The sequence below is a fragment of the Nicotiana tabacum genome, chromosome 10 (genome assembly GCF_000715075.1).
Source record: "Nicotiana tabacum cultivar K326 chromosome 10, ASM71507v2, whole genome shotgun sequence".
NCBI lineage: Eukaryota > Viridiplantae > Streptophyta > Magnoliopsida > Solanales > Solanaceae > Nicotiana > Nicotiana tabacum.
The window spans coordinates 68,261,266-68,276,012 of record NC_134089.1 but is presented as its reverse complement, the minus strand read 5'-3'; positions in this window follow the sequence as shown (position 1 = coordinate 68,276,012).

Below are 14,747 nucleotides of genomic sequence, written 5' to 3'. Positions count from 1 at the left end.
ATTGACCAAGAAGGGTGCTCCGTTCCAGTGGATGAAAGAGTGTGAGGCGAGCTTCCAGAAGCTCAATAAAGCTTTGACTACGACCCCAGTTTTGGTATTGCCTCCAGGTTCGGGTTCTTATACTATCTGTTGTGATGCCTCGAGGATTGGCCTTGGATCGGTATTGATGCAGGACGGTAGGGTGATTGCCTACACGTCTAGATAGTTGAAGATATATGAGAAGAATTATCCTGTCCATGATCTCGAGTTAGCTGCTATTGTTCACGCCTTGAAGATCTGGCGTCATTATCTATACGGTGTACCTTGTGAGATTTATACTGATCACCGGAGTTTGCAGCATCTGTTCAAGAAGAAGGACCTTAATTTGCGTCAGAGGAGGTGGTTAGAGTTGTTGAAGGACTATGATATCACTATATTGTATCACCTAGGCAAGGCCAGTATGGTGGCTGATGCTTTGAGTCGCTGAGCAGAGAGTTTGGGGAGTTTGGCTTATTTACCAGCAGTAGAGAGGCCCATGGCGATGGAGGTTCAGGCCTTAGCCAACCAGTTTGTGAGATTGGATCTTTTGGAGCCTAGTCGAGTTCTAGCTTGCGTGGTTTCCCAGTCTTCCTTGTTTGATCGTATCCGAGAGCGTCAGTTTGATGACCCTCATTTGCTTGTCCTCAAAGACAAGGTTTTGCATGGCGATGCCAGAAATGTGACTATTGGTGATGACGTGGTATTGAGGATGCAGGGTCGGGTATGTGTACCCAATGTTGATGGGCTTCGGGAGTTGATTCTAGAGGAGGCCCATAGTTCGCGGTATTCCATTCATCAAGGTGCCGCGAAGATGTACCAAGATTTGAGGCAGCACTATTAGTGGAGGCGGATGAAGAAAGATATAGCTGGGTTTGTAGCTCGGTGTCTCAATTATCAGCAGGTGAAGTATGAGCACAAGAGACCAGGTGGGTTCCTTCAGCAGATAGAGATTCCGGAGTGGAAGTGGGGGAGGATCACCATGGATGTCACGACCCCAAACCGGACCCGGTCATGATGGCGCCTCTTGTAAAGACAAGGCCAGCTGACACAATTGCCGAATTCATTTTTAATAATTTAATAAGTCAATTTAAGTCATTTATAAGAATAAATCCCCAACAAGTATAAATTTAGCGAAATATAGCAAGTGCGGAAATAGATACAGCCTGACATCGGGGTGTCACAAGTCACGAGCATCTACTAAGGTCTAAATATTACGGAAATTCTGAAAAATGTACTAAATACAGTCTAATGTAATCAAGAGGGAGAAAAGCAGTGCTGCGAACATCGGGCAGCTACCTTGCTAAACTCCGATGACTTGCCTCTGAGCAACTAATACCCGCTACTGGGTTCAGAAATACCTGAATCTGCACACAAGGTGCACGGAGTAATGTGAGTACTCCGACTTAGTGAGTAATAACAATAAATAAAGACTGATCAATAAGAAATCACGTAAGACACGTCAACAGGCTATAAAGAAGCAGTATAAAGCCAGTAAAACAATAAAACCGAGAAAACATGTAACACCATCTTAGTTCAATTTAAGCTTCTTTAAAATGCCTTTTTAACAGTTAAGCAAGTAAATGACAGGTAACTAGAAAAGATAAACATATAAAGAACCGCCCCTTGGGCACACTATCAACAAAATTAGCCTCTCGGGCACAATACCAATAGAATCAGCCCCTCGGGCAAACACATAGAACAATACCAGCCCCTCGGGCTATATCTCATATTACAATGGGTACCTGCGCTCACTGGGGGTGTGCAGACTCCTGGAGGGGCCCCTTACGGCCCAAGCGCAATATCAAGCCATCTCGTGGCATAATCACATAGGCTCTCGGCCTCATATCAACAAGCCACCTCGTGGCATACAACTCTCAGGCCCTCGGCCTCATAATCATAATCAGGTGTTTCCTCACAACATAGGCCCTCGGCCATACTCAGTCAGAATCTCACAAGCCACTCGGGCAACAGGAAAACATGATGCTCAGCCCAAAATATCATTTTAAATATCATTTTAAGTGTTAAAGCAGAGTAAACATGGCTGAGTTATGAAAATAGTAGAATATAACATGACTGCGTTCAAATATAAAGTCAAACAGTGAGGAAATATCAGTAAAAATCCCCTAAGGGTTCAAATAGTTGGCACAAGGCCCAAATATGGCATTCAACCCAAAACATGATGATAACAAATAGTTTTCAGTCAAATATGCGGTAAAATAATCATTCGGGATGGACTAAGTCATAATCCCCAATAGTGCACAACCCCACACTCGTCATCTAGCGTGTGTGTCACCTCAATATAGCACAATGATGTGCAAATCCGGGGTTTCATACCCTCAGGACATCATTTACAATCCTTACTCACCTTGATCCGGCCCAAACTCTAGCCCGCGATGACTTTGCTCCTCGAATCGACCTCAACTCGCGTCAAATCTATCCAAATCAGAATCATGACGTCAAAATATGCTAAGGGAACGAAGCCCATGCGAAAATAATCAATTTACAACATCAATCCTGAAATTGCTCAAACCCGGCCCCCCGAGCCCATGTCTCGAAACCCGACAAAATCATATCATTAGAATCCTCATCCTCCCACGAGTCTATACATATCAACAACATTAAAATCGGACCTCAAATGGCCCCTCAAATCCCCACTCAAAGGTCTCTTAATCTCAAGCCCTAATCACCCATTTTTGCACTGATTTTTCCAAAATTTTACCACTAATTAGGTCTTTAATCACATATAAATGAGTTATGAAGTCAAAAATCTTACCTCCACGAGATTATCCTTTGGTTTCCTCTTCAATTTGCTCTCCAAAGCCTTTTCCCGAATGAAATATGGTGAAAACCCACTCAAAATCGCGAATGGAATCTTTTATACTTTCTGACCCAGGCATTTTTGCACCTGCGGTCCTTTTATCGCTTCTACGGATATTCCACCGCATCTGCGGTTTTCATTTAAATGACCATTTCCGCATCTGCGGTTAAAACATCGCACCTGCGCTACTGCAGGTGCGCCCACGTCACCACTTCTGGGGTTCTTGAAGAACTCCTTCTTGGTCGCATCTGCGGCTGCCTTCCGCTTTTGCGAGCATCGTACCTGCGGCCTCCCAACCGCAGGTGCAGTTATGACAGCAACAATATGCTTCAGCTGTCCCAACTCAACTTCAAACCTTCCGCCAACCATCTGAAATCACCCCGAGGCCCCTGGGACCTCAACCAAAAGCACAAACCAGTCATATACCACTACCCAAACTTATACCAATCTTCGAAACACCTTAAAAAACATCGAATCCATCAAATCACATTGAATTCAAGCCTAAGGTTCCAAAATCTTCCGAATTTCGCTTGTGATCAAAAAGCCTACCAAACCACGTCCGAATGACCTAAAATTTTACACACACATCCCAAATGACACAACAGACCTACTACAACTACCAGAATTCCATTCTGACTACTATGCCAAAATCTCACCTATCAACCTGAAAACACCAAAATCCCAATTTCACCAATTCAAGCCTAAACTTTCCACGGACCTCCAAAACACATTCTGATCACGCTCCTAAGTCCCAAATCACCTAACGGAGCTAACCAAATCATATCAATTCTGATCCGAGATCATATACCAACAAGTCAAATCTTGGTCAAACCTTTCAAATTTGAAACTTCAAACTGAGGATTGTTCTTCCAAATTCATCCCGATTACCCTGAAAAACCAAAACCGACGATTCACATAAGTCGTAATACATCACATGAGGCTAGTTATACATGAGAACTGACGAGTGAAGTGCAAAAGCTCAAAATGACCGGTCAGGTCGTTACATCCTCCCCCACTTAAACATACGTTCATCCTCGAACGTGCCTAGAGTTGTTCCAAAAAATGTCAAATCGCTGTGTAACCTTACCATGCACATACCCGGGGGTGATCCCACATCACCCTATCTCATATAGGTCCGATAACACAATGTAACTAAAATTTCACAATCTAGCCTAGCCCATAAACCTTAGAACCTGATTTCCACTTCCGAAATTATCCACTAGATCAAAATCTCACATCTATGCTCTGAATGAGCCCGAACAAGCTGTAATAACCCATACCTGCAGCCTCAAGTGCAATTACATGATATAACACATAACTCCAACACTTGTAGCGATAATTTCTAATCACAGTAGCTGCACACAACAACTGAATACCGATAGAAAACCTCTTATCAACTAAAGTCTCATTACAACACTTTCATATACTGCTAATGATAAATGAAACACACAATAAGCCATAACCATTTCTCAGATCAACCATTCATGAAGCCACTTCTCCTTTGGCAAAGACCATAGCAAATTTCGGAGCCGAACTTCGATATTATCCTTCCAACATGCTAAAATCGAATCCGTTTGTATTCATTAAAGATCCTAACTATCTCATCTAATCCAACACAACTACTCTGGTGATATGACACCTCAATACAAACTAAAGCCACAACTCGTGCAATCCGCGCACCATCAAGCAACAATCCGAACATACTCAAATCATGAAAAATGACTCAAATGAGAGAGCTGTACCGCAAGCTCACCAATACCACCCCCACACAATGCTGAGAACCCGCCACACATCGTAGGAACAAAACACACGAATCTAACCCGAAGGGTCATACCTCCATATAACTTCGCTGCAATGCGTGACCCTATCCAAACACTGAGTCCACATGAAACACCTCAAGTCACTATGCTCAAGATCGACAACCATGCACAATATGATGTTTAAAACCAAGGCAATCATCATAACCACAACGAAGCAATTGACATAACATTACACAAACCCGAAAGGACATAACCGATACGCCATCCATCGAGCAATACCCAATACTCTTCCCGCTCGACTTCCACTATGAAACCCTAATAGAACTGCACCATATGTGCCTATAACCAACAAATCACAACGCCTCGCAACATAGAAAAGTAACTCATAGATCAACTTAAAACACTAATAGCTCAATAACAACCGAATTAACACATCCCTCACCAATAGCAACTCGAAGTCAACAAAGTCGTCCCGATGCAGAACACACATCCATATAGGCCTACCGATGAACCCCCTGTCAAAGAGTTCCTGAAGTTGCTCCTTCAACTCCTCTATCTTCGCCGGTGCCACACGATACGGTGCCCAACACCAAATCAATACTGAAATCAACAACCCTGTCCGGCGACATGCCCGGTAGCAGGAAACACGTCTAAAAAAGTCCCTCATCACTAGAACTGAACTAATAGTGGGTGTCTTTGCACTGATATCCATCACGAAGGTCAAATAAGATAGACAACCCTTCGCAGCCATCCGCTGGGTCTTCAAAAATGACACCTCCCTACTGGGAACATAATCCGTCAAACCTCGCCACTCCATCCGTGGCATTCCCGGCATAGCCAACATCGCTGCCTTAGCGCAACAGTCCAGAATAATACGTCACAAAGACAACCAGTCTATACCCAATATTACATCAAAATTAACATACCAAGCAACAAAAGATCCACTCGGGTCTCCAAACCCCGATAGTCACTATACAGTGCCGATACATGAGACCCACAACCACAACATAACCTAAATATGAGAACTCCCAATCTCTAACTCCATATAGCACACGAATCTCTATATCCAATCCCAATTCCACCGTTCGAATATACAACACACCTCTAATATCCAATCATTCGACGAGAGGTACTCCTATAATTCTTCTATACCACCACGCCAACTTGAATATCAACAATTGATCCAATAAGAGAGTGCCGCAATACTATTGAAGTATCATCAGTCTCAATCACATTTCCCTTTTTCTGAAATGTATACCCTCATCAAGTCACACCAATTAGTACTACCATTTCCTTAATCATCTGAAATTATCCGTGCTGTCTAAGAATTTTATGACCTTCTTTTTGGAACTGAACAATAACCTTTCACACGCAAATCTCAATCCTCCACAACATACCGCATATACCATACCATACTACGATAAACATGAGAACTTCATATCCCTTCCGAGCCACAAGTAGTTACGTACTCAACGAGCCAAGAACTTTCTAGTGATCCCATCTAGAAGGAAATCACTGCACATCCCATGCTCCTCACACTCGTAGAAAATACGTATCTCTAACCGTGTGAGAAACCATCAAGAACTCCCGAATTCCATTTGCACAAAACTGAACCGTCAGGACTGAATCCTTCTAACTCAGCCAAGCTACGCAGGTCACTAAAACCCAAGAGAAAATTTCGCGAAATACCTGAAGAAACTCATTACCTTGTAAGCACCCAAAGAACTAATCATATCCTAACCATGCCGATCCGGCCTACTGTCACGCCCCCTTTTTCTTGCGGAATCGGGTTTATGATATTTTGGTTTGGACAACTCTTTCCTTTTGGAAAGGGGGTTTGCATTTTTTGAAGAGTCGCCACCTAACAATTTAAGGTGCGTTAAGGCACCTATAGGGTTCATTTATGACTACGTTTGATAACGAGAGACAGGGTAAGGGCTTGAAATTATCCTAAGGGAAAGGTGTTAGGCACCCCTCAGGATCCACTAGTGTGGTTCCCGGCCAAACAATTTTTGTGAATTTGTATATTTAGCAAATAAACAAGTATGGCTCAAATAGTAGGGGATTTAAGTTTAAATACACAGGTGTTTGAAAAAACAATTAATGAAAATCAAGATTTTAAAAAGAATTACAATCTAAGCATATTTGTGAATGTAAAGGGGGGTGTCCTAGGTTTGTTTATAATACGGATCACATCAATGCAATACCCGATATGACACTCCTCAAAGAGGGGCTACACGTGGTATTAACGCACTGATTATCATATCCATACCTACACTTTCCCACCCCGTGAAGGCAATTAAAACGAGGGTTGGTCTCGACCCCTATTGTATGTTGTTACCCGTCCATTCCTATCAGTCCCGAAGGAATTTAGGACTCCTATCCTATAAAAGAGGGTTCTAGGTAGACCCTCAAGTTTAAAGGTAAAATACAAAGGCGACATATAATAAACAAGTAGGACTTTAATAAAGGGGAGCATGGAAGACAAATGAAAGGCTCAGATACACCTCCACACACAGTACACATAAACAACATGACTTATACACAATTAAGGTCTAAATTCGGATCCTAAGCATGGTATCTAAGTGATAACAGCAGAGTCAGATTTATTATATGACTCAGAGAAGAAGTCCTAATCAAGCTTGCCTACTGATTTTAACGTGCTGACAATTAAACATTAATCACAAAGACGGTTCTGGTTTTTTTTAAAGTTGATTACTTAAGACTTGCCTAAGCGTAAAATAATATGCAGCAGTTGCCAAAATTATTAAAAAACAATTTGGACGTTATTTTACCTAAAACATGTTGTTCTAAACGTTGCAAAGACATGCAAGGATTGTGACTAGTTTCACTTAAACAGGATAATCAAACATGAGACTGTTTTATGTCTTTTTTTATGCATCAGTAGTTTAACTAGGTGTGACTGAGCGAGTGTGAACAAGATCCTAAAGAGGGTATCTAACATGCACATATGAAAATGCAGAATGATTGCAAAATTCCTAAATCATGATCGCTAAATGCCCAAAGAGTTACAATATGACTTCAAGACATGCAGGAGCAACAATTTTATATTGATGCTGTTGTTTAGCCTAAACCAGGATTTCTAAGTGGTAAAGTGATGTCAAATGAGATGCTGAAATAGTAAACCTAAGAACATGGTATCTAATGCATGACATGCTTTGAATGTGTTGGTTTTACACATGGATTCTAATGCACATATAGGAAATGTAAACCTAAGACATGGTTTCTACCCATTGATGTTGATAACATATATAACTACCCTCCCCTTTTCACTAGCCAACCCCAATACTTGTTTACAATAGATTATTACAGACCAACATTGAAATGAATTACATAAGTAGAAAAGAAAAACAAGAAGTTACACTATAGAGAGACTGAAAACATGCCCAGATCTCCAGCACCTGATTAGGACTTCCTCTTTGAGTTATGCAAAAAATCTAACTCCATCACCTCAAATGCCAAGATTTTTTATAGCCTTTCTCATATCTGGGTGTGTCTGAGTTCCCTAAGGACCTCAAGGGATCCCGGGCAGTGTTTACACCTAGATTTCATAGCCAAGATAGAGTAAGTGCAGTGTGGAAAGGCCAACTTTCATGTGTCCAAGTTCAGAGGGAGCTCAAGGGTCCCAAGGCAAGGCTCACACAAAAGGGGGCAGAACATAGTGGTCTAAGAGTAGAGTGAGAGTGCTTGTCATAGTGTTGAAAAGATTTAAGCAGGAAAACAGTTTAAAAAGAGACTTGTTTGAAATAGTTTTGTAAAACAACAGGGGGAGTTGTTCAATAGGACAGTTTTAGAAAGAGAGTAGAGTAACAGGCAACAGTCCAAACACAACATCCGAAACAGGTTCATATATAATCAAGGAACATAGGACCAAGGCAGGTTCAACAGTTACCAATAGGGGTAGTGGGATTTGGGTACACATAGATCACATAAGTAAACATATAGTTGCATGAGTACTTAAGCATAGAATCAGCAATATGCTAAATGGGTTAGAGAACCTTAGATTTAACACAGAATCATGTAACTTAAGGATAGCCAACTATTTTTCAAAGAGAGGTTTATGCTAGAAATTAGAGAAACACAAGTAAGGAAAGGCCACATTGGGGTATATCAGGAGGAGGAATGACCCTTTTTAAACATGATGAGTCTAAGGGAGGGGAGACCTTCAGAAGCATGCTGATGGAGTGATGAAGTAAACATATCAATTGCAAGTTGAATCAACAGAACCATAAGTGAAAACATACTAGCAATAGGATAAAATGAAACAGTAAAAGAAACACATTATTTTGAAACTTGAATTGAAATCATAACATACCAGTAAAGAAGTAAACACAAAGTGAGGGGCAAAAGAGTATAGTAATCAGCCTTGGCTTGCAGCCGGCTGACTTAGAACAATAGCAAATAACCAGAGAAAAGAGAGAGGAGAAGAGTGTTTTCTTTTTTGTGTGAGAGAGGGTTTTGAACTACTGTGTTCGTCTATAATAAAAAGAGAAGAGGGTATACATAATAGTTTGAGAGTCAGGTCCATAAGGCAAAAATTAATTATTTAGCAATTTTAAAACTACAGGATCAATTAAGGATCGAAAATCAGCCAAGTCTCCCTTAATTAAGGGAGTAATTACCAACGGTAGAAAGCAGGTGACAAATAAGGAAAGAATTCAAATAACATAGGTACAAAGTAAACAATTAGGGCTACGTTCATGAGGCTCTAATTAAGGAAATAATAAGAATCAATTAATAATATAGTCAGCCATGTAACAAGGCAAGAAGATAACTTAGAAGTCGGAAATCAACACAAAATATCATCACATGAAATCAGTAAAGGGTATCAATCACAAGAAATTAGGGATTCAATAAAAGTAGTATTGATTATGGGAAATTAATATAAATTTCTGTCAATAAACAAAGTAAACATAATATAGTGGGAGAAGCAAAATCAGAAATCCTAATAAGCACAATAGGGTAAAAAATCACAGAGACTCAGAACATATGCATAAGAAACAGACATACACACAAATCAGACGAGCAAATAAGCAAAGACAGTCTCAGAACCTAGGATTAAAACAAAAAATTAGGGTTCTTAGCATGATAAAAGAGAAAAACTTAAATAACCGTTTAAACATAGTAAGAATCATAGAATAATACTATAAAATAAGAGGGAAAGTCATTTTGATAAGGGGTTAAGAAACCCTAGTTTGAAGATGAAGAGTCGTTTTGAGAAAATCGGAAAACCTTTAAGGGAAAATAGCAAGATAACTCTGGATATACCCAGATCTATCACAGATCTAAGAAAATCAAGAGTTTAGTAGTTAGGGTTTCAAAGAGAACCCAAAGAGAAGGAGAAGTAACTCAAAATCACCGATGTTAACCGGAAAGTGGTAAAAATCTTACTCGGATGACCATGGTGTTACGCCCCGCAGCATTACGTCGATGTTATGCTTTGCAGTATTAGGTTACGACAGTGTTGCACCCAGCCGTATTACATTACGGTGATGTCACATTTTGCATTATTAAGTTATGACGATGTTGCACCCTGAAGTATTGTACGTTAAAATTTTGTTTTCAGTTAACCGATGTAGACTCGGGGATGGGATCATCTTGATATTAACATACTTACGCTATTTATAGCAAGCAATAAATAAGTGTTATGATGAATAAGTGGGTACACGGATTAAAGAAAATGAGTTTGTTGAAAGTGGTCAATTTGGAATAAAATACGGGTCGAGCGATAATACCCGATAATTATGAACTAGTATCATGCAAAGTACCATATGACCACGATAGTATAATATATAAAGTATATATGAAGTATTTTAAAAACAAATAGAATCTTAAGTAAGATGTGGTAATTTTTAAATTATGCGGGTAATTAATTAATTACCGGATAGCAGGACATTACCCGATTAACTAATAAGCGGATAAAAATTTAATAATTTACACCCAAGTGATGTGGCAGCATAAGGTGTCTCTTAGTCACCCTATGTATTAGGTGGCAACCTTGGCATCCAAGACAAGACATAAGTCTTGTTACAATTAAAAATGGGTCAAAAAGATAAGGATAAAATAACATTGGAAAAGGATTCATTCTTGATTTGGAATTTAAGAACAGAAACGTTCATCAATTCAACAAAGTAAGAGGTTAGAAATTTTGTTCACTTTGTTCAAAGAAGCAGAAGCTGCAACGACCAGGCACTTCAACGCCAAATATAAAACAGAAGCTGATTTCGTTCATCAGCTTCCACTGATTCAGAAGCTTAATCCGATTTTTGGGTTCTAAGTTCAATCCACGAAGGTTTCCAACGAAATATTATACAGAGTTTTTCCTACTCCAGGTATGTTAAGGCCCTCCCTTCTTTCTTTTGGCATGGTCCATATGATACTGAAGAAACGAGCAAACACAGTTTTCATAAATTACTCTATTCTTAGAAATAGTAGGGATGTATATTTTTGATTCCCCATGAAAAATATTATTATCTTCTGCTCGTGGGTCTCAGAATAATACGCAGTTGGAAAAATTTGTCCGGAAGGAATATTGAGATTATTACGTATTTTTCATGCATTTCATACATGTGCATTGACCCATGACCAGATGACATTATATACACGTATATATGTAAATATATGTATATGGGATATGGGAAAAGGTTACGACATTATATACGCACCACCATCTGATCAGTTGGTATATGATGATGATGTTGCCCACAGTGGGTGAAATATAATTCAAACGGCGTTATATACACGTATATATATATGTATATATATGGATATGGGAAAGGTTATGGAGTTATATACGCACCACCACTTAATCAGCTGGTATACAATGATGATTTTGCCCACAGTGGCCGATATGATATGATGGGATGCCCTCAGAGGCTGATGATGTTATAAAACATGTACCTATGCACGACATGACATTCATACACATATGCATAACACTAAAAGTAATTTATGATTTACAAAGTTATTCAGACTTACAGGTTGAGTCATGTACTCTATATTTCTTTCATGTCTCTTATGTACTTATTTATGTGCCTTACATGCTTGGTACATTATTCGTACTGACATCCCTTTTGCCTGGGGACGCTGCGTTTCATGCTTGCAGGTCCCGATAGGCAGGTCGAGAGCCCTCTAAGTAGGCTATCAGCTCAGCAGAAGATGTTGGTGCGCTCCATTTGCTTCAGAGTTGCTTGTTTGGTTAGTATGATCTAGACGTGTATTGTTTGGTATGGCGGGACTCTATCCCGACTTTTATGACATTCATGTACTCTTAGAGGCTTGTAGACATATGTCGTATACGTAAAAGATTGTACGGCCTTGTCGGCCTATGTTTTGAGTTTATAAATGATTATGTTGTCCTATTAGGCCTGTATGTCACGTGTATATGATGATGTAATAAGAAAGATACGTTACATTGGTACTCGGTTGAGTAAGGTACCGGGTGCCAGTCACGGCCCATCGGTTTGGGTCGTGACACATGGATGACCGAAAAATGGCATGAGAAACCATGAGAGGTGAGTGAACTGCCTCTGGTTCACTTGAAGGCCTCAAAACGATGACACACGTTCAAGAGGGAGCCATAAGGCTGGTAGGTGGCGAGACCACCATGGATTCCGGCAGGGAGACGGCCGGAGAAGAGAGGAATGAGGCCCAACAGGTGGAGCGTTTTAGAGAGAGAGAGAGATGAGAGAGTTGAAAGAGTGTAATAGCGGAGTGAAGAGAGGAAATGAGGGTTTGGGTGGGGGTAGTCTTTAGGTTAATCTCGGAAAGGATTAACCTGGACCGTTGATCAAAAATGATCAACGACCAGGATTTGAGCAGAACTGGGTCGGGTAGGATTTAGGCTTTGGGCCCGGGGTATTGGGCTGTGTTAATTGGGTTTGGGGCTAGTTTGATTTAGGTTATAATTGAAATAAAGTCATTAGACTATATGCTCAGAGACAAAGTCATCGGAGTTTAGCAAGGTAGCTGCCCGACGTTCGCAGCACTGCTTTTCTCCCACTTGATTTCATTAGACTATATTTAGTGCATTTTTCAGAATTTTTGTTGTATTTAGACCTTAGTAGATGCTCGTAACTTGTGACACCCCGATGTCGTGCTGTATCTATTTCTGTACTTGTTATATTTCGCTAAATTTATACTTGTTAGGGATTTATTCTTATAAATGACATAAATTGACTTATTAAATTGTTAAAAATGAATTTGGGAATTTTGTCGGATGGCCTTGTCTTTACGAGAGGCGCCATCATGACCGGGTCTGGTTTGGGGTCGTGACAAGTTGGTATTAGAGCCTAGGTTATGTAGGTCTCACGAGTCATGAGAAGGTTTAGTAGAGTCTCGCGGATCGGTACAGAGACATCTGTATTTATCCTTAGGAGGCTGTAGAACCTTTAGGAAAAACTTCACATTCTTGAATCTTATCGTGTGTTCTTAATTCAGCGTGAAATATAACTCTTTGAATTCCTTCCACGAATTTGTATGTGCGCATAAGCGCTCAGTATCAAATGTGCATCGATGGCTTGTGATTCCTTTATCAAGGGACGAGATGTGATCTCTGTGTGTTGATTATGGGCTAGTCTGAAGGACTTGAGGCCGAGTCTTTGCCTATAGCTGGAGCACTGAGGCGTTGATTGTGTGGGCACGTGCTTTTGGATTTGTATTGCTGATAGTGTCCCTATTAGTGGGAGTGATGACTAGATAGCTGTGTGATGAGTATGACATGACTGCGAGATGTATTCATACGATTTGGAAGCGACGAGAAGGGTCTGCTGGAGGATAGAAGAACTATTAGGTGCTTGATTTCCATCTTGATTTGAGGTATAACCCCGAGTTATGGGTGTGTGAAGAATCTTTTCATGTTTTCTAGTTGGGGAGTGAAGAAGATTTTACGTTGTGTTATGAGTTCAGACTTAGTAAGATTAAGCGACTGCGTAATGTTTATGACGGTGGAAGGTATAAAGAAATGTTAGTTGAGGCGAAACGGGTGGGTTATCTCCTGCGGAGTGTTTTGAAGTTGTGTGATCCTTATGTGGTCTGATGGAAGATCTCTTCTATCAGTGAAATGTATGTGCTGCAACTTGAATTTGGGTCCCCTAAGAGAGTGAGTTTAACTATTTCGAGAGTGAATGCGAGATTTGCAGAAGATTGAAACTATTAGATGGTACGTGTTTCACGAGCTTGTGAAGGATTGAGTTTAATCTCACTATGGTATTATGGCAGTAATAGCATATATGCATTAGTATGTGTTTTAATCTATGGATTCGAGCCAAGTGGGGGAGCTTGGTACTAATTAGTTGGCTGCACGATTATGTGCCATGTTGGTTCCAGTTTGAGGCATGCGGGTGAATCAGTTATGGCTTACGGAGATTGAGACCGAGGATGGATCGAATAAAAAGAAATTTCAATAAAGGTTATGCTATGCTTTATGAGTGTATGAGAGTCATGGAATGACTTGAGTTGTTATTGGTAAAGGAAGCTTGGTGCATAGGGCAGGAAGTTGCTTGGTTGCATTAAGGCGAGGTTGCGTTCTGCGGTGTTGGAGTGCTAATGAGGCACAGGTTGCTCGGTTCATTTGGTCAGACTAATTGCAGTTGAGTAGAGTGGATGACTCTCGAGAATAGTTCTAATGTGTTCCATATTTTACGTGTGATAATTGGAGATTTTCAAGATGTATTTTTGGCTAGAAACTGAGGTTTGCATTGGAGGGTATCAAGACTTGTGGCATTTCTATATCAACTATGGAATTCTATTTATCAGCATCGGGAAGGTGAAGGTAACGGATTTAGATTCGCAGGAAGTCTCTTCAGAGTAAAGTATTTCGAATGTGGTGCTTTTGGGGACGTTTAAGAGAGTATTCAGCGGCTTATGAGCCTTAGACGACATGGTTTTATGCTTGGGTCTCATGTGATGAATCTGGGTCGAGGAATTGTGGTGTTACAGCAAGAAGGAGTATCTAGTTGAAGGTAAATCAGAAGTAAACTCGGATAGATGGGGTAGCTTGGTAGTAGGTGTTGATACCCAATTTTTTCCCAAAATATTTTAAAATTGCATATATACCTTCAAAATCATGCATTAATAGCAATTGGTATTTTTCTATAATTTTCCTATATTTTTATTAATTTATCTAGCAT